Source organism: Hordeum vulgare, chromosome 2H, assembly GCF_904849725.1.
Source record: "Hordeum vulgare subsp. vulgare chromosome 2H, MorexV3_pseudomolecules_assembly, whole genome shotgun sequence".
NCBI classification, from domain to species: domain Eukaryota; kingdom Viridiplantae; phylum Streptophyta; class Magnoliopsida; order Poales; family Poaceae; genus Hordeum; species Hordeum vulgare.
Window position 1 is genome coordinate 610,629,860 of NC_058519.1, and position 21,249 is coordinate 610,651,108.

The 21,249-nt window shown below is 44.1% G+C and overlaps 1 pseudogene; it reads right to left on the minus strand.

Annotated features, from left to right (window-relative positions):
* Positions 1 to 625: 625 nt before the first annotated feature.
* LOC123428749 lies at positions 626 to 20,849 on the minus strand (annotated as a pseudogene).
* Positions 20,850 to 21,249: the final 400 nt, after the last annotated feature.

Genomic DNA, 21,249 nt, shown 5'->3' on the forward strand with positions numbered 1-21,249 from the left:
ATTTTGGTTCACTGCATAGACAGCTCAACAGTGTACTGTGACATGTGTACATGTATTTGAGCCTACCGTTTGATAATACGCAGCCACCTGTATTTTTAGACGCATCAGTTGAATTCCAGCGAAGCACGGCCCCGAGGCTGAGTCGGGTACGTCACGACGTCTTCGCTGATGTCTCGCCAGAAACGAGTCGGCGCCGGCAACAACACAGAGTTGAGTGGTTCGGGTGTAGGGTGTCGGCGGTATGGAAAACGGTGCGGTTTAGAGGAAAGCCCGAGAGCTGGGGCAGCTGCTCAAGCAGGGCAGGGTGATGCATGGCAGCGCCATCGGCCACGGGTGGTAGGGGGCGTGGTTCGGCCGGCGCTGGTGGGCAACACAGGGTGTGGCTGTTGGAGGAGAAAATGGCTCCGCGACCTATGGAATATCTTCATAATTAATCTTCAATCATATCTTCATAATTAATATTGTCTAGGATATCTTCATAATTAATCTTGTCTAGAATATCTTCATAATTAATCATATCTTCATAATTAATTTTCAATCATATCTACTAGGATATCATTTTCAAGTGCTATTGTCGCCAATCTATTGATCCTTTCTTGCATCATAGTGGACCGCAAATAAGATTTCAACAACTTGAGTTTGGAGAACTTCTTTCTGTCGATGAAACCATAACCGGAACGGTTAACAAAATTCTGTGTGCAATATTAGCAACACGTAAATAGGGGCACTTCTTCAAATAGTTCAAAATATCAATAGGACCCATGGATTTCTCAAGTAAATCTTGGATGTAGGTTAGCTCAATAAACAATTCCGCCCCGTCAATATCCTTATGTTCTGGAATCTTATTCCCATCAATATCCTCGTGTTCTTTCCTCTTAAGTGCATTCTCAAGATTAAGACAAGCAGCCTTCAAACTATCATCATCAATTGATCGCAGCCTATCAGAAGTAAACAAGAAACCAAAAGTTTCCTCAAACACCTAATATTGTTCAAATCTCCTCTTAAGTGAAGCTATAGCTTGATCAACAATAGGTATAAAATAATTGACTCTGAATGACTCCTCTTTAGATTGTAGATCAATAGATGTGTCATCTGTGGCCTCATCAAATTGTCCTTTTCTTTTGATTTTACGCTTGCTGCGGAACACTAGGGGGATATCCAGCTCCATTGCAATTTCTTTTGCAGACCCCAATGCTTTTGGAAAGCCAGTTTCTCTATACTTGGTGAAAAAGGAAACCAGCCCATGTACAGACTCAATTGCAATATCAATAATCATATCCTTTGACTGAAGTTGCTTGTTGATCATATTAATAGCATATAGTATTTCGTACCAGATGATTAATGATGCTACAAATTCAAATTCACCAAGTTCATGTTCTGCTAATGATTGAGCTCGACTCTTTGTCAATGGATCCTTATCAGTTTCAGCCACTTGTAACAAAGCCTCCCTTATTTCTGGGATTTGAAACCTTATAGCTTTAACACTGTCAACGCGACTCTCCCAACGTGTAGATGACAATGACTTGAGAGTCAGTCCGGTTATGTTATCTTTAAGAATTTTCCACCTCTTAGTTGAATTAGAAAATGTTGTATAGATGTGTTGTATAACTACAAAAAACGTTTTTGCTTTATCACAAGAGTTTGCCATATCACATAGTGTTAAATTAAGACTGTGACAACCGCAAGCTGAATAAAAAGCTCTTGGATTCATATCCAACAGTTTTTTCTGCACCCCTTGATGTTTTCCTTTCATATTTGACCCATTATCATATCCCTGCCCTCTCACATTGTCTATATCAAGGTCAAGATTCTTTAACTCCTGCTGTAAAACATCAAACAATCCTTGTCTGGTGGTATCATTCACATCCAAAAAACCTAAGAAGGATTCTTCAATGCAGACTGAATCTGAAGATGTATCAACATACCTTATTATCAAGGACATTTGTTCTTGATGACTTGCATCTGGAGTACAATGAAGTATGACACAGAAGTACTTTGCCTCTTTTACCTTTCCAATGATTATAGACCTGATTGCACTAGCCAACAAACTTATTAACTCATTTTGGATCAAAGGACCAAGATAATGATCACGCATTTTTTCATTGGTGATGCGTTCAATATGCTCTTTCATAACTGGATCAAATTCAGCCAATATTTGAACAAGTCCTAAGAAATTGCCATTACTCTTTTGGTACAACTTGCTATTGCTGCCACAGAATGCTATGTTGTGTTCTCCAAGAAATTGTACAATCAAGAGAATCCTGTACAAAACTTTTCTAGCTCCAATGCTCCTTTTCTTTGTCAAGTTCTCGCTGAGCAACTTTATCAATAGTTTGATTATTCTGCAACCTCATACGCATGACATACCACGATGTCATATTTGTGACATGCTCTTTACTAGTTTCATGCTCTTTACTAGTTTCATGCTCTCTAAGTCTATGGCTGAGATGCATCCAGTCACCAAAACCCTCATTTGCTAGCATTCCTCTCACAAGTCCTTTTCTCAATAATTTGCAGCAAAAACAAAATACCTTTTCAAGTGTTGGGGAACGTCGCATGGGAAACAAAAAATTTCCTATGCGCACGAAGACCTATCATGGTGATGTCCATCTACGAGAGGGGATATTCGATCTACGTACCCTTGTAGATCGCATAGCAGAAGCGTTAGTGAACGCGGTTGATGTAGTGGAACGTCCTCACGTCCCTCGATCCGCCCCGCGAACCGTCCCGCGATCAGTCCCACGATCTAGTGCCGAACAGACGGCACCTCCGCGTTCAGCACACGTACAGCTCGACGATGATCTCGGCCTTCTTGATCCAGCAAGAGAGACGGAGAGGTAGATGAGTTCTCCGGCAGCGTGACGGCGCTCCGGAGGTTGGTGGTGATCTAATCTCAGCAGGGCTCCGCCCGAGCTCCGCAGAAACGCGATCTAGAGGTAAAACCGTGGAGGTATGTGGTCGGGTAGCCGTGAGAAAGTCGTCTCAAATCCGCCCTAAAAGCCCCATATATATAGGAGGAGGGAGGGGGACCTTGCCTTGGGGTCCAAGGGACCCTCAAGGGGTCGGCCGAGCCAAGGGGGGGAGGACTCACCCCCCAAACCGAGTTGGACTTGGTTTGGTGGGAGGAGTCCCCCTCCCTTCCCACTTCCTCCCTCTTTTTTTTTCTTTTCCTTTGATTTCCTTCTCTTGGCGCATAGGCCCCCTTGGGGCTGTCCCACCAGCCCACTAAGGGCTGGTGTGTCTCCCCAAAGCCTATGGGCTTCCCCGGGGTGGGTTGCCCCCCCCCCCCCGGTGAACTCCCGGAACCCATTCGTCATTCCCGGTACATTCCCAGTAACTCCGAAAACCTTCCGGTAATCAAATGAGGTCATCCTATATATCAATCTTCGTTTCTGGACCATTCCGGAAACCCTCGTGACGTCCGTGATCTCATCCGGGACTCCGAACAACATTCGGTAACCAACCATATAACTCAAATACGCATAAAACATCGTCGAACCTTAAGTGTGCAGACCCTGCAGGTTCGAGAACTATGTAGACATGACCCGAGAGACTCCTCGGTCAATATCCAATAGCGGGACCTGGATGCCCATATTGGATCCTACATATTCTACGAAGATCTTATCGTTTGACCTCAGTGCCAAGGATTCGTATAATCCCGTATGTCATTCCCTTTGTCCTTCGGTATGTTACTTACCCGAGATTCGATCGTCAGTATCCGCATACCTATTTCAATCTCGTTTACCGGCAAGTCTCTTTACTCGTTCCGTAATACAAGATCCCGCAACTTACACTAAGTTACATTGCTTGCAAGGCTTGTGTGTGATGTTGTATTACCGAGTGGGCCCCGAGATACCTCTCCGTCACACGGAGTGACAAATCCCAGTCTTGATCCATACTAAATCAACTAACACCTTCGGAGATACCTGTAGAGCATCTTTATAGTCACCCAGTTACGTTGCGACGTTTGATACACACAAAGCATTCCTCCGGTGTCAGTGAGTTATATGATCTCATGGTCATAGGAATAAATACTTGACACGCAGAAAACAGTAGCAACAAAATGACACGATCAACATGCTACGTCTATTAGTTTGGGTCTAGTCCATCACGTGATTCTCCCAATGACGTGATCCAGTTATCAAGCAACAACACCTTGTTTATAATCAGAAGACACTGACTATCATCGATCAACTGGCTAGCCAACTAGAGGCATGCTAGGGACGGTGTTTTGTCTATGTATCCACACATGTAAATGAGTCTTCATTCAATACAATTATAGCATGGATAATAAACTATTATCTTGATAGAAGAATTATAATAATAACTATACATTTATTATTGCCTCTAGGGCATAATTCCAACACTATGCGCCATAGGAAGAAAATCAATCAGAAAAGAAAAAAAGAGGAGGTGGGAAAAAGGGGAAGGACTCCTCCTTCCAAACCTAGTTGGATTCGGTTTGGAAGGGGAGGACTCCCCCCCTTGGCTCGGCCGACCCCCTTGGGGCCTCTTGAGCCCCAAGGCAAGGCTCCCCCTCTTCCCCCTATATACGGAGGTTTTAGGGCTTATTTGGGACAACTTTTGCCACGGCAGCCCGACCACATACCTCCACGGTTTTACCTCTAGATCGCGTTTCTGCGGAGCTCGGGCGGAGCCCTGCTGAGATTAGATCACCACCAACCTCCGGAGCGCCGTCACGCTGCCGGAGAACTCATCTACCTCTCCGTCTCTCTTGCTGGATCAAGAAGGCCGAGATCATCGTCGAGCTGTACGTGTGCTGAACGCGGAGGTGCCGTCTGTTCGGCACTAGATCGTGGGACTGATCGCGGGACGGTTCGCGGGGCGGATCGAGGGACGTGAGGACGTTCCACTACATCAACCGCGTTCACTAACGCTTCTGCTGTGCGATCTACAAGGGTACGTAGATCGAATATCCCCTCTCGTAGATGGACATCACCATGATAGGTCTTCGTGCGCGTAGGAAATTTTTTGTTTCCCATGCGACGTTCTTCAACAGTGGTATCAGAGCTAGGTTCATGCGTAGATGTCTTCTCGAGTAGAACACAAAAGTTTTTGTGGGAGGTGATGTGCGTTTTGCTGCCCTCCTTAGTCTTTTCTTGATTCCGCGGTATTGTTGGATTGAAGCGGCTTGGACCGACATTACTCGTATGCTTACGAGAGACTGGTTTCATCGTTACGAGTAACCCCCTTTGCTCAAAGATGACTGGCAAGTGACGGTTTCTCCAACTTTAGTTGAATCGGATTTGACCGAGGAGGTCCTTGGATGAGGTTAAATAGCAACTCATATATCTCCGTTGTGGTGTTTGCGTAAGTAAGATGCGATCCTACTAGATACCCTTGGTCACCACGTAAAACATGCAACAACAAAATTAGAGGACGTCTGACTTGTTTTTGCAGGGTATGCTTGTGATGTGATATGGCCAACGATGTGATGTGATATATTGGATGTATGATATGATCATGTTGTAATAGAAATATCGACTTGCACGTCGATGGTACGGCAACCGGCAGGAGCCATAGGGTTGTCTTTATACTAACATATGTGCTTGCAGATGCGTTTACTATTTTGCTAGGATGTAGCTTTAGTAGTAATAGCATAAGTAGCACGACAACCACGATGGCAACACGTTGATGGATGATCATGGTGTGGCGCCGGTGACAAGAAGATCGTGCTGGTGCTTTGGTGATGGAGATCAAGAAGCACGTGATGATGGCCATATCATGTCACTTATGAATTGCATGTGATGTTAATCCTTTTATGCACCTTATTTTTCTTAGAACGACGGTAGCATTATGAGGTAATCTCTCACTAAAATTTCAAGACGAAATTGTGTTCTCCCCGACTGTGCACCGTTGCTACAGTTCGTCGTTTCGAGACACCACGTGATGATCGGGTGTGATAGACTCAACGTTCACATACAACGGGTGCAAAACAGTTGCGCACGCGGAACACTCGGGTTAAGCTTGACGAGCCTAGCATGTGCAGACATGGCCTCGGAACACATGAGACCGAAAGGTCGATCATGAATCATATAGTTGATATGATTAGCATAGGGATGCTTACCACTGAAACTATACTCAACTCACGTGATGATCGGACTTGGGATAGTGTAAGTGGATCATGAACCACTCAAATGACTAGAGAGATGTACTTTTTGAGTGGGAGTTTAGCATATAATTTGATTAAGTTGAACTCTAATTATCTTGAACATAGTCTAAGTCCACTTTGAATATATTTGTGTTGTAGATCATGGCTCACGCAAGTGTCATCCTGAATTTTAATACGTTCCTAGAGAAAGCTAAGTTGAAAGATGATGGAAGCAACTTTGTAGACTGGGCTCGTAATCTTAAGCTAATCTTACAAGCTGGAAAGAAGGATTATGTCCTTAATGCTGCGCTAGGAGATGAACCACCCGCTACGGCTGATCAGGATGTTAAGAACGCTTGGTTAGCACGTAAGGAGGACTACTCAATAGTTAAATGTGCAGTCTTGTATGGCTTGGAACCGGGACTTCAACGTCGCTTTGAGCGTCATGGAGCATTTGAGATGTTCCAGGAGTTGAAGTTTATCTTTCAGAAGAACGCCCGGATCGAGAGGTATGAGACCTCCGATAAATTCTATGCTTGCAAGATGGAGGAAAACTCGTCTGTCAGTGAACATGTGCTCAAAATGTCTGGGTACTCAAACCGTCTAGCTGAACTGGGGATTGAACTCCCGCAAGAAGCTATCACTGACAGAATCCTTCAATCACTGCCGCCAAGCTATAAAGGCTTTGTGTTGAACTACAACATGCAAGGGATGAACAAGTCTCCCGGCGAGTTGTTTGCGATGCTGAAAGTCGCAGAGTCTGAACTCCGTAAAGAGCATCAAGTGTTGATGGTGAGCAAGACCACTAGTTTCAAGAGAAACGGCAAAGGCAAGAAGGGCAATTCGAAGAAGAGCGGCAAGCCTGTTGCCAATCCGCCGAAGAAACCCAAAGCTGGACCTAAGCCTGAAACAGAGTGCTTCTATTGCAAGGGTATGGGTCACTGGAAGCGCAATTGCCCCAAGTATCTGGCAGATAAGAAGGCGGGCAAAGAAAAATCAGGTATATTTGATATACATGTTATTGATGTGTACTTAACCGGCTCTCGTAGTAGTGCGTGGGTATTTGATACCGGTTCTGTTGCTCACATTTGCAACTCGAAGCAGGAACTGCGGAATAGACGAAGGCTGGCGAAAGACGAAGTGACGATGCGCGTAGGAAACGGTTCCAAGGTTGATGCAATCGCCGTCGGCACAGTGTCACTTCAACTACCATCGGGATTAGTGATGAACTTAAATCATTGTTATTTAGTGCCTGCGTTGAGCATGAACATTATATCTGGATCTTGTTTATTGCGAGACGGTTACTCTTTTAAGTCTGAGAATAATGGTTGTTCTATTTCTATGAGTAACATCTTTTATGGTCATGCACCGAATGTGAGAGGATTGTTCATATTGAATCTTGATAGCGATACGCATATACATAACACTGAGACCAAAAGAGTTAGAGTAAACAACGATAGCGCCATATTTTTGTGGCACTGCCGCTTGGGTCATATTGGTGTAAAGCGCATGAAGAAACTCCATGCTGATGGACTTTTGGAGTCACTTGACTTTGATTCACTTGACACGTGCGAACCATGCCTCATGGGCAAGATGACTAAGACTCCGTTCTCCGGAACAATGGAGCGTGCAAGTGACTTGTTGGAAATCATACATACCGATGTGTGTGGTCCAATGAGCATGGAGGCACGCGGCGGATATCGTTATTTTCTCACCTTCACTGACGATTTAAGTAGATATGGTTATGTCTACTTGATGAAGCACAAGTCTGAAACATTTGAAAAGTTCAAGCAATTTCAGAGTGAAGTGGAAAATCATCGTAACAAGAAGATCAAGTTCCTACGGTCTGGTCGTGGGGGTGAATATCTGAGTTTCGAGTTTGGTACTCACTTAAGACAATGTGGAATTGTTTCGCAGTTAACACCGCCTGGAACACCATAGCGTAATGGTGTGTCCGAACGTCGTAATCGTACTTTGTTAGAGATGGTGCGATCTATAATGTCTCTTACTGATTTGCCGTTATCATTTTGGGGTTATGCATTAGAAATAGCTGCATTCACTTTAAATAGGGCACCATCGAAATCCGTTGAGACGACACCATACAAACTGTGGTATGGCAAAAGGCCAAAGTTGTCGTTTCTTAAAGTTTGGGGATGTGATGCTTATGTCAAAAAGCTTCAGCCTGAAAAGCTGGAACCCAAAGCGGAAAAGTGCGTCTTCATAGGTTACCCAAAAGAGACAGTTGGATACACCTTCTATCTCAAATCCGAGGGCAAAGTGTTTGTTGCTAAGAACGGAACTTTTCTCGAGAAGGAGTTTCTCTCGAGAGAATTGAGTGGGAGGAAGATAGAACTTGACGAGGTTGTCGAACCTCTCATCCCTCTGGATGGTGGCGCAGGGCAAGGGGAAACCTCTGTCGTTGCAACGCCGGTTGAGGAAGAAGTTAATGATGATGATCATGAAACTCCAGTTCAAGTTTCTGTTGAACCACGCAGGTTGACGAGATCACGCGCTGCTCCAGAGTGGTACGGTAATCCCGTCTTATCAATCATGTTGTTAGACAACAATGAACCTGCAAATTATGAAGAAGCAATGGTGGGCCCAGATTCCAACAAATGGCTAGAAGCCATGAAATCCGAGATAGGATCCATGTATGAGAACAAAGTGTGGACTTTGGAGATACTACCTGAGGGCCGCAAGGCTATTCAGAACAAATGGATCTTTAAGAAGAAGACGGACGCTGACGGTAATGTGACTGTTTATAAAGCTCTACTTGTGGCAAAGGGTTTTTCACAAGTTCCAGGAGTTGACTACGATGAGACCTTCTCACCCGTAGTGATGCTTAAGTCCGTCAGAATCATGTTAGCAATAGCTGCATTTTTCGATTATGAAATCTCGCAGATGGATGTCAAAACGGCGTTCCTTAACGGTTTCCTTAAGGAAGAGTTGTATATGATGCAACCCGAAGGTTTCGTCGATCCTAAAAATGCTGACAAGGTGTGCAAGCTCCAGCAATCCATTTATGGACTGGTGCAAGCATCTCGGAGTTGGAACAAACGCTTTGATGAGGTGATCAAAGCATTTGGGTTTATACAAGTGGTTGGAGAATCTTGTATTTACAAGAAATTGAGTGGGAGCTCTGTGGCGTTTCTAATATTATATGTGGATGACATATTACTGATTGGAAACAACGTAGAGCTTTTGGAGAGCATAAAAGGTTACTTGAATAAAAGTTTCTCTATGAAGGACCTAGGAGAAGCTGCTTACATTCTAGGCATTAAGATCTATAGGGATAGATCAAAACGCCTGATAGGACTTTCACAAAGCACATACCTTGATAAAATTTTGAAAAGGTTCAAAATGGAACAGTCCAAGAAAGGGTTCTTGCCAGTTTTACAAGGTACAAGATTGAGTAAGACTTAGTGCCCAGCAACTGATGAAGATAGAGAGCATATGCGCTCCGTCCCCTATGCTTCGGCCATAGGTTCTATCATGTATGCGATGTTGTGCACTAGACCGGATGTTAGCCTGGCCATAAGTATGGCAGGTAGGTTCCAGAGTAATCCAGGAGTGGATCACTGGACAGCGGTCAAGAATATCCTGAAGTACCTGAAAAGGACTAAGGAGATGTTTCTCGTGTATGGAGGTGACGAAGAGCTCGCCGTAAAAGGTTACGTCGATGCAAGCTTTGACACAGATCCGGACGACTCTAAGTCGCAAACCGGATACGTATTTATTCTTAATGGGGGTGCAGTAAGCTGGTGCAGTTCCAAGCAAAGCGTCGTAGCAGATTCTACATGTGAAGCGGAGTACATCGCTGCCTCGGAGGTGGCTAAGGAGGGTGTCTGGATGAAGCAGTTCATGACGGATCTTGGAGTGGTGCCAAGCGCACTGAATCCAATAACCTTGTTCTGTGACAACACTGGTGTCATTGCCTTAGCAAAGGAACCACGGTTTCACAAGAAGACCAGACACATCAAACGACGCTTCAACCTCATCCGCGACTACGTCGAGGAAGAGGACGCAAATATATGCAAAGTGCACACGGATCTGAATGTAGCAGACCCGCTGACTAAACCTCTTCCACGGCCAAAAGATGATCGACACCAGAACTGTATGGGTGTTAGATTTATTACAATGTAATTCACATGGTGATGTGAGGGCTAGATTATTGACTCTAGTGCAAGTGGGAGACTGTTCGAATTATGCCCTAGAGGCAATAATAAATATAGTTATTATTATAATTCCTGTATCAAGATAATACTTTATTATCCATGTTATAATTGTATTGAATGAAGACTCATTTACATGTGTGGATACATAGACAAAACACCGTCCCTAGCATGCATCTAGTTGGCTAGCCAGTTGATCGATGATAGTCAGTGTCTTCTGATTATGAACAAGGTGTTGTTGCTTGATAACTGGATCACGTCATTGGGAGAATCACATGATGGACTAGACCCAAACTAATAGACGTAGCATGTTGATCGTGTCATTTTGTTGCTACTGTTTTCTGCGTGTCAAGTATTTATTCCTATGACCATGAGATCATATAACTCACTGACACCGGAGGCATGCTTTGTTGGAATTATGCCCTAGAGGCAATAATAAATATATAGTTATTATTATAATTCCTGTATCAAGATAATAGTTTATTATCCATGCTATAATTGTATTGAATGAAGACTCATTTACATGTGTGGATACATAGACAAAACACCGTCCCTAGCATGCCTCTAGTTGGCTAGCCAGTTGATCGATGATAATCAGTGTCTTCTGATTATGAACATGGTGTTGTTGCTTGATAACTGGATCACGTCATTGGGAGAATCACGTGATGGACTAGACCCAAACTAATAGACGTAGCATGTTGATCGTGTCATTTTGTTGCTACTGTTTTCTGCGTGTCAAGTATTTATTCCTATGACCATGAGATCATATAACTTACTGACACCGGAGGAATGCTTTGTGTGTATCAAACGTCGCAACGTAACTGGGTGACTATAAAGATGCTCTACAGGTATCTCCGAAGGTGTTAGTTGATTTAGTATGGATCAAGACTGGGATTTGTCACTCCGTGTGACGGAGAGGTATCTCGGGGCCCACTCGGTAATACAACATCACACACAAGCCTTGCAAGCAATGTAACTTAGTGTAAGTTGCGGGATCTTGTATTAAGGAACGAGTAAAGAGACTTGCCGGTAAACGAGATTGAAATAGGTATGCGGATACTGACGATCGAATCTCGGGCAAGTAACATACCGAAGGACAAAGGGAATGACATACGGGATTATACGAATCCTTGGCACTGAGGTTCAAACGATAAGATCTTCGTAGAATATGTAGGATCCAATATGGGCATCCAGGTCCCGCTATTGGATACTGACCGAGGAGTCTCTCGGGTCATGTCTACATAGTTCTCGAACCCGCAGGGTCTGCACACTTAAGGTTCGACGATGTTTTATGCGTATTTGAGTTATATGGTTGGTTACCGAATGTTGTTCGGAGTCCCGGATGAGATCACGGACGTCACGAGGGTTTCCGTAATGGTCCGGAAATGAAGATTGATATATAGGATGACCTCATTTGATTACCGGAAGGTTTTCGGAGTTACCGGGAATGTACCGGGAATGACGAATGGGTTCCGGAGTTCACCGGGGGGGGCAACCCACCCCGGGGAAGCCCATAGGCTTTGGGGAGACACACCAGCCCTTAGTGGGCTGGTGGGACAGCCCCAAGGGGGCCTATGCGCCAAGAGAAGGAAATCAAAGGAAAAGAAAAAAAAGAGGGAGGAAGTGGGAAGGGAGGGGGACTCCTCCCACCAAACCAAGTCCAACTCGGTTTGGGGGGGGGAGTCCTCCCCCCCTTGGCTCGGCCGACCCCTTGAGGGTCCCTTGGACCCCAAGGCAAGGTCCCCCTCGCTCCTCCTATATATATGGGGCTTTTAGGGCGGATTTGAGACGACTTTCTCACGGCTGCCCGACCACATACCTCCATAGTTTTTCCTCTAGATCGCGTTTCTGCGGAGCTCGGGCGGAGCCCTGCTGAGACAAGATCATCACCAACCTCCGGAGCGCCGTCACGCTGCCGGAGAACTCTTCTACCTCTCCGTCTCTCTTGCTGGATCAAGAAGGCCGAGATCATCGTCGAGCTGTACGTGTGCTGAACGCGGAGGTGTCGTCCGTTCGGTACTAGATCGTGGGACTGATCGCGGGATTGTTCGCGGGGCGGATCAAGGGACGTGAGTACGTTCCACTACATCAACTGCGTTCTCTAACGCTTCTGCTGTACGATCTACGAGGGTACGTAGATAACTCATCCCCTCTCGTAGATGGACATCACCATGATAGGTCTTCGTGCGCGTAGGAAAATTTTTGTTTCCCATACGACGTTCTCCAACACATAGGGCCTTCTTGGGCTGTCAGCGCCACCCCCAAGGCCTATGGGCTTCCCCGGGGTGGGTTGCCCCCCCCCCGGTGAACACCCGGAACCCATTCGTCATTCCCGGTACATTCCCGGTAACTCCGAAAACCTTCCGGTAATCAAATGAGGTCATCCTATATATCAATCTTCGTTTCCGGACCATTCCGGAAACCCTCGTGACGTCCGTGATCTCATCCGGGACTCCGAACAACATTCGGTAACCAACCATATAACTCAAATACGCATAAAACAACGTCGAACCTTAAGTGTGCAGACCCTGCGGGTTCGAGAACTATGCAGACATGACCCGAGTGACTCCTCGGTCAATATCTAATAGCGGGACCTGAATGCCCATATTGGATCCCACATATTCTACGAAGATCTTATCGTTTGAACCTCAGTGCCAAGGATTCATATAATCCCGTATGTCATTCCCTTTGTCCTTCGGTATGTTACTTGCCTGAGATTCGATCGTCAGTATCCGCATACCTATTTCAATCTCGTTTACCGGCAAGTCTCTTTACTCGTTCCGTAATACAAGATCCCGCAACTTACACTAAGTCACTTTGCTTGCAAGGCTTGTGTGTGATGTTGTATTACCGAGTGGGCCCCGAGATACCTCTCCATCACACGGAGTGACAAATCCCAGTCTCGATCCATACTAACTCAACGAACACCTTCGGACATACCTGTAGAGCATCTTTATAGTCACTCAGTTACGTTGCGACGTTTGATACACACAAAGCATTCCTCCGGTGTCAGTGAGTTATATGATCTCATGGTCATAGGAACAAATACTTGACACGCAGAAAACAGTAGCAACAAAATGACACGATCAACATGCTACGTCTATTAGTTTGGGTCTAGTCCATCACATGATTCTCCTAATGATGTGATCCCGTTATCAAGCAACAACACTTGCCTATGGCCAGGAAACCTTGACCATCTTTGATCAACGAGCTAGTCAACTAGAGGCTTACTAGGGACAGTGTTTTGTCTATGTATCCACACAAGTATTGTGTTTCCAATCAATACAATTATAGCATGGATAATAAACGATTATCATGAACTAAGAAATATAATAATAACTAATTTATTATTGCCTCTAGGGCATATTTCCAACAGTCTCCCACTTGCACTAGAGTCAATAATCTAGTTCACATCACCATGTGATTCCAACGAATCCAACACCCATATAGTTATGGGGTCTGATCACGTTTTGCTCGTGAGAGAGGTTTTAGTCAACGGTTCTGAAACTTTCAGATCCGTGTGTTCTTTAAAAATCTTTATGTCATCTTATAGATGCTGCTACTATGTGCTATTCGGAAATACTCCAAATATCTACTCTACTATACGAATCCGTTTCACTACTCATAGTTATTCGGATTAGTATCAAAGCTTGCATCGACGTAACCCTTTACGACGAACTCTTTAACCACCTCCATAATCAAGAAAAATTCCTTAGCCCATCAGTTACTAAGGATAAATTTTGACCGCTGCTAGTGGTTCAATCATGGATCACTCTTTGTACCTCTCAACAGACTTTGAGTCTAGGCACACATCAGGTGCGGTACCCAGCATGGCATACTTTAGATTCTACGGCCAAGGCATATAAGACGACCTTCGTCTATTCTCTTTATTCTGCCGGGGTCGGGTTTTGAGTCTTACTCAAATTCTCACCTCACAACGCAACCAAGAACTCCTTCTTTGCTGATCTATTTTGAACTCCTTCAAAAACTTGTCAAGGCATGCATCTTGTTGAAACTTCTATTAAGCGCTTTCGATCTATCTCCATAGATCTTTGATGCTCAACGTTCAAGTAGCGCAATCCAGGTATTCCTTTGAAAAACTCCTTTCAAACAACCTTGTATGCTTTACAGAAATTCTACATTACTTCTGATCCACAATATGTCAACCACATATACTTATCAGAAATTCTATAGTGCTCCCACTCACTTCTTTGGAAATACAAGTTTCTCATAAACCTTGTACAAACCCAAAATCTTTGATCATCTCATCAAAGCGTATATTCCAACTCCGAGATGCTTGCACCAGTCCATTGAAGAATCGTTGGAGCTTGCATACTTGCTAGTATCTTTAGGATCGACAAAACCTCCTGGTTGTATCACATACAATGTTTCCTCAAGGAAACCGTCGAGGAAACAATGTTTTGACATCCTATGTGCAATATTTCATAAATAATGCAGCAACTACTAAGATAATTCTAACAGACTTTTAGCATCGCTACGAGTGAGAAAGTCTCATCATAGTCAACTGTTTGATCTTGTCGGAAACATCTTTGCGACAAGTCGAGATTTTCTTAATAGTGACATATCACCATCATCGTCTGTCTTCCTTTTAAAGATCCATCTTTACTCAATAGTCCTATGACCATCAAGTAGTTCTTCCAAAGTCTACACTTTGTTTTCATACATGGATCCTCTCTCGGATTTCATGGCTTCCAGCCATTTGTCGGAATCCGGGCCCACCATTGCTTTCTCCATAACTCGTAGGTTCATTGTTGCTCAACAACATGACCTCCAAGACAGGGTTACCGTACCACTCTGCAGTAGTACGCGACCTTGTCAACCTACGAGGCTTGTAGTAACTTGATCTGATGCTCGATGATCACCATCATCAGCTTTCACTTCAATTGGTGTAGGCGCCACAGGAACAACTTCCTGCGCCCTGCTACACACTGGTCGAAGTGATGGTTCAATAACCTCATCAGGTTCTACCACCCTCCCACTCAATTCTTTCGAGAGAAACCTTTCCTCGAGAAAGGATCCATTTCTAGAAACAAACACTTTGCTTTCGGATCTGAGATAGGAGATGTACCCAACTGTTTTGGATATCCTATGAAGATGCATTTATCCGCTTTGGGTTCGAGTTTATCAAACTGAAACTTTTTCACATAAGTGTCGAAGCCCCAAACTTTCAAGAAACGACAGTTTAGATTTCTCTAAACCTCAGTCTATACTGTGTCATCTCAACGGAAATACGCGGTGCCCTATTTAAAGTGAATGCGGTTGTCTCTAATGCATAACCCATAAATGATAGTGGTAATTCGATAAGAGACATCATAGCATGCACCATACCAAATAGTGCATGGCTATGACGTTCAGACACATCATCACACTATGATGTTCCAGGTGGCATGAACTGCGAAACAATTTCCACATTGTCTTAACTGCGTACCAAAACTCGTAGCTGAGATATTCATTTCTATGATCATATCGTAGACAGTTTATCCTCTTGTTACGACGAACTTCACTCCTGAAACAGAATTGAACCTTTCAATATTTCAGACTTGTGATTCATTAAGTAAATACTCTTGTATCTGCTCAAATCGTCATTGAAGTAAGAACATAATGATATCCACTGCGTGCCTCAGCACCTATTGGACTACATACATCAAAATGTATCACTTCCAACAAGTTACTATCTTGTTTCATCTCAATGAAAACAAGGCCTTGCTCATGTGGTATGATTTGCATGTCACTAGTGATTCAAAATCAAGTGAGTATAAAGATCCATCAGCATGGAGCCTCTTCATGCAATTTATACCAACATGACTCAAGTGGCAGTGCCACAAGTAAGTGGTACTATCATCATTACCTCGTGTCTTTTGGCACCAATATTATGAACATGTGTAACACTACGATCGAAATTCAATAAACCATTGAAGGTGATTATTCAAGCAAATAGAGTAACCATTATTCTCTTTAAATGAATAATCGTATTGCAATAAACACGATCAAATCATGTTCATGCTTAACGCAAGCATCAAATAACAATTATTTAGGTTTAACACCAATCCCGATGGTAGAGGGAGCGTGCGACGTTTTGATCATATCAATCTTGGAAACACTTCCAACACGTATCGTCACCTCGCCTTTAGCTAGTCTCCGTTTGTGCCATAGCTATCATTTCGTGTTACTAATCACTTAGCAACCGAACCGGTATCCAATACCCTCATGCTACTAGGAGTACTAGTAAAGTACACATCATGTATATCAAATATACTTCTTTCGACTTTTGCCAGCCTACTTATCTACCAAGTATCTAGAGTTGCTCCGCCTCGATCAGTGACTGTTCTCCTCATTACAGAAGCACTTAGTCTCAGGTTTGGGTTTAATCTTGGGTCTCTTCATTAGTGCAGCAACTGTTTTGCCGTTTCATGAAGTATCCCTTCTAGCCCTTGCCTTTCTCGAAACTTAGTGGTTTTACTAACCATCAACTATTGACGCTCCTCCTTGATTTCTACTTTCGCAGTGTCAAACATCGCGAATCACTCAAAGATCATTGTATCTATCCTTGATATGTTATAGTTCATCACGAAGCTCTCACAGCTTGGTGGCACTGACTTTGGAGAACTATCACTATCTCATCTAGAAGATTAACCCCCAGTTGATTCAAGCGATTGTCGTACTCAGACAATCTGAGCACACGCTCAACGATTGAGCTTTTCTCCTTTACTTTGTGGACAAAGAATCTTGTCGGAGGTCTCGTACCTCTTAACAAGGGCACGAGCATGAAATCAAAATTTCATCTCTTTAGAACATCACTTATGTTCCGTGACGTTTCAAAACGTCTTCGGCGCCTTGCTTCTAAGCCATTAAGTATTTTGCACTGAACTATCGTGTAGTCATCAGAAACGTGTATGTCGGATGTTAACAGCATCCACAGACGACGCTCGGGGTGCAGCACACTGAGTGGTGCATTAAGGACATAAGCCTTCTGTGCAGCAACGAGGACAATCCTCTTCAAAGTTTGCTACTATCAACTTTCAACTAAATTTTCTCTAAGAACATATAAAAACAGTAGAGCTATAGCGCAAGCTACATCGTAATTCGTAAAGACCATTAGACTATGTTCATGACAATTAGTTCAATTAATCATATTACTTAAGAACTCCCACTCAAAAAGTACATCTCTCTAGTCATTTGAGTGGTACATGATCCAAATCCACTATCTCAAGTTCGATCATCACGTGAGTCGAGAATAGTTTCAGTGGTAAGCATCTCTATGCTAATCATATCAACTATATGATTCATGCTCGACCTTTCGGTCTCATGTGTTCCGAGGCCATGTCTGCACATGCTAGGCTCGTCAAGCTTAACCCGAGTGTTCCGCGTGCGCAACTGTTTTGCACCCGTTGTATGTGAACGTTGAGTCTATCACACCCGATCATCACGTGGTGTCTCGAAACGAAGAACTGTAGCAACGGTGCACAGTCGGGGAGAACACAATTTCGTCTTGAAATTTTAGTGAGAGATCACCTCATAATGCTACCGTCGTTCTAAGCAAAATAAGGTGCATAAAAGCATTAACATCACATGCAATTCATAAGTGACATGATATGGCCATCATCACGTGCTCCTTGATCTCCATCACCAAAGCACCGGCATGATCTTCTTGTCACCGGCGCCACACCATGATCTCCATCAACGTGTCGCCATCGGGGTTGTCGTGCTACTCATGCTATTACTACTAAAGCTACATCCTAGCAAAATAGTAAACGCATCTGCAAGCACAAACGTTAGTATAAAGACAACCCTATGGCTCCTACCGGTTGTCGTACCATCGACGTGCAAGTCGACATTATCTATTACAACATGATCATCTCATACATCCAATATATCACATCACATCGTTGGCCATATCACATCACAAGCATACCCTGCAAAAACAAGTTAGACGTCCTCTAATTTTGTTGTTGCATGTTTTGCGTGGTGACCATGGGTATCTAGTAGGATCGCATCTTACTTACGCAAACACCACAACGGAGATATATGAATTGCTATTTAACCTCATCCAAGGACCACCTCGGTCAAATCCGATTCAACTAAAGTTGGAGAAACTGACACTTGCCAGTCATCTTTGAGCAACGGGGTTACTCTTAGCGATGAAACCAGTCTCTCGTAAGCGTACGAGTAATGTCGGTCCAAGCCGCTTCGATTCAACAATACCGCGGAATCAAGAAAAGACTAAGGGGGGCAGCAAAACGCACATCACCGCCCACAAAAACTTTTGTGTTCTACTCGAAAAGACATCTACACATGAACCTAGCTCATGATGCCACTGTTGGGGAACGTCGCATGGGAAACAAAAAAATTCCTACGCGCACGACGACCTATCATGGTGATGTCCATCTACGAGAGGGGATATTCGATCTACGTACCCTTGTAGATCGCACAGCAGAAGCGTTAGTGAACGCGGTTGATGTAGTGGAACGTCCTCACGTCCCTCGATCCGCCCCGCTAACCGTCCCGCGATCAGTCCCACGATCTAGTGCCGAACGGACGGCACCTCCGTGTTCAGCACACGTACAGCTCGACGATGATCTCGGCCTTCTTGATCCAGCAAGAGAGACGGAGAGGTAGATGAGTTCTCCGGCATCGTGATGGAGCTCCGGAGGTTGGTGGTGATCTAATCTCAGCAGGGCTCCGCCCGAGCTCCGCAGAAACGCGATCTAGAGGTAAAACCGTGGAGGTATGTGGTCGGGCTGCCGTGGCAAAAGTTGTCCCAAATCAGCCCTAAAACTTCCGTATATATAGGGGGAAGAGGGGGAGCCTTGCCTTGGGGATCAAGAGGCCCCAAGGGGTTCGGCCGAGCCAAGGGGGGAGTCCTCCCCTTCCAAACCGAATCCAACTAGGTTTGGAAGGAGGAGTCCTTCCCCTTTTTCCCACCTCCTCTTTTTTTTCTTTTCTCTTTGATTTTCTTCCTATGGCGCATAGGGGGCTGTCCCACCAGCCCACTAAGGGCTGGTGCGCCACCCCCAAGGCCTATGGGCTTCCCCGGGGTGGGTTGCCCCCCCCCCCCCCCCGGTGAACACCCGGAACCCATTCGTCATTCCCGGTACATTCCCGGTAACTCCGAAAACCTTCCGGTAATCAAATGAGGTCATCCTATATATCAATCTTCGTTTCCGGACCATTCCAGAAACCCTCGTGACATCCGTGATCTCATCCGGGACTCCGAACAACATTCGGTAACCAACCATATAACTCAAATACGCATAAAACAACGTCGAACCTTAAGTGTGCAGACCATGCGGGTTCGAGAACTATGCAGACATGACCCGAGTGACTCCTCGGTCAATATCTAATAGCGGGACCTGGATGCCCATATTGGATCCCACATATTCTACGAAGATCTTATCGTTTGAACCTCAGTGCCAAGGATTCATATAATCCCGTATGTCATTCCCTTTGTCCTTCGGTATGTTACTTGCCCGAGATTCGATCGTCAGTATTTGCATACCTATTTCAATCTCGTTTACCGGCAAGTCTCTTTACTCGTTCCGTAATACAAGATCCCGCAACTTACACTAAGTCACTTTGCTTGCAAGGCTTGTGTGTGATGTTGTATTACCGAGCGGGCCCCGAGATACCTCTCCGTCACAAGGAGTGACAAATCCCAGTCTCGATCCATACTAACTCAACGAACACCTTCGGACATACCTGTAGAGCATCTTTATAGTCACTCAGTTACGTTGCGACGTTTGATACACACAAAGCATTCCTCCGGTGTCAGTGAGTTATATGATCTCATGGTCATAGGAACAAATACTTGACACGCAGAAAACAGTAGCAATAAAATGACACGATCAACGTGCTATGTCTATTAGTTTGGGTCTAGTCCATCACATGATTTTCCTAATGATGTGATGCCGTTATCAAGCAACAACACTTGTCTATGGCCAGGAAACCTTGACCATCTTTGATCAACGAGCTAGTCAACTAGAGGCTTACTAGGGACAATGTTTTGTCTATGTATCCACACAAGTATTGTGTTTCCAATCAATACAATTATAGCATGGATAATAAACGATTATCATAAACTAAGAAATATAATAATAACTAATTTATTATTGCCTCTAGGGCATATTTCCAACATCAAGGTGTTTGCTGTATACTAGCCATTCTCTGTCACACTTTTGTCCATTTGGGAGATCTCTTTTATAAGAAAATGCAGAAAACCTTCTAGAAATTTTGTCTTTAGGAGCATGCTCGATAGACAAGTCTCTTTTAGGACCCTTTTGCACCAGAATATCAATCATTTTAGGATCAAGACCATCCCAATTTCTTGGATCAAATATATCAATAGCAATAGCATCATCGCCACTAGTAGAATTATTACCTTCATGACCAATACCAGCATCATCGACAACTTCGTCACCAATAGCAACATCATCGACACCTTGATCACCTCCATCAAATTCTGTAGTGTGAGCCTCAACCTCTACCACATCATCACCACGACCGTCATCGGAATTAATAGGAGTCTCTTTCACAACATATCTGTCCATAACACCTTTTTGAGACTAAGCTGCTGCTTCTTTTTTCTCTTTGTTCTTACGCTTTTCCCAACCAGACTGACACTTTGTTCTTCGAGAATTCATGATTATTCCTGCTCATTAAGAAACCTATAGTAAATGAGTTCAAATAATACGTCTGCCGAAGTGTCAATAAGTAAGTATAGATCAAATTATTGTTTTGTAATTATCACAAAAAGTGATGCCAACATGTAACGGTACCTTGATCAATAATTCCGCCTCGATCGAGTCGGAAACTCGCCGCTATAGTATGTCTCTTAAGACACGGTCTTGAAATTTTCGTTCCCTAATTGCTGTTTCAGTGCGACCACAACATAATTAGTAAATTTAGTAATCAGTTTTTCAATTTTTTAGTGTACAGTCGGCTAATTGC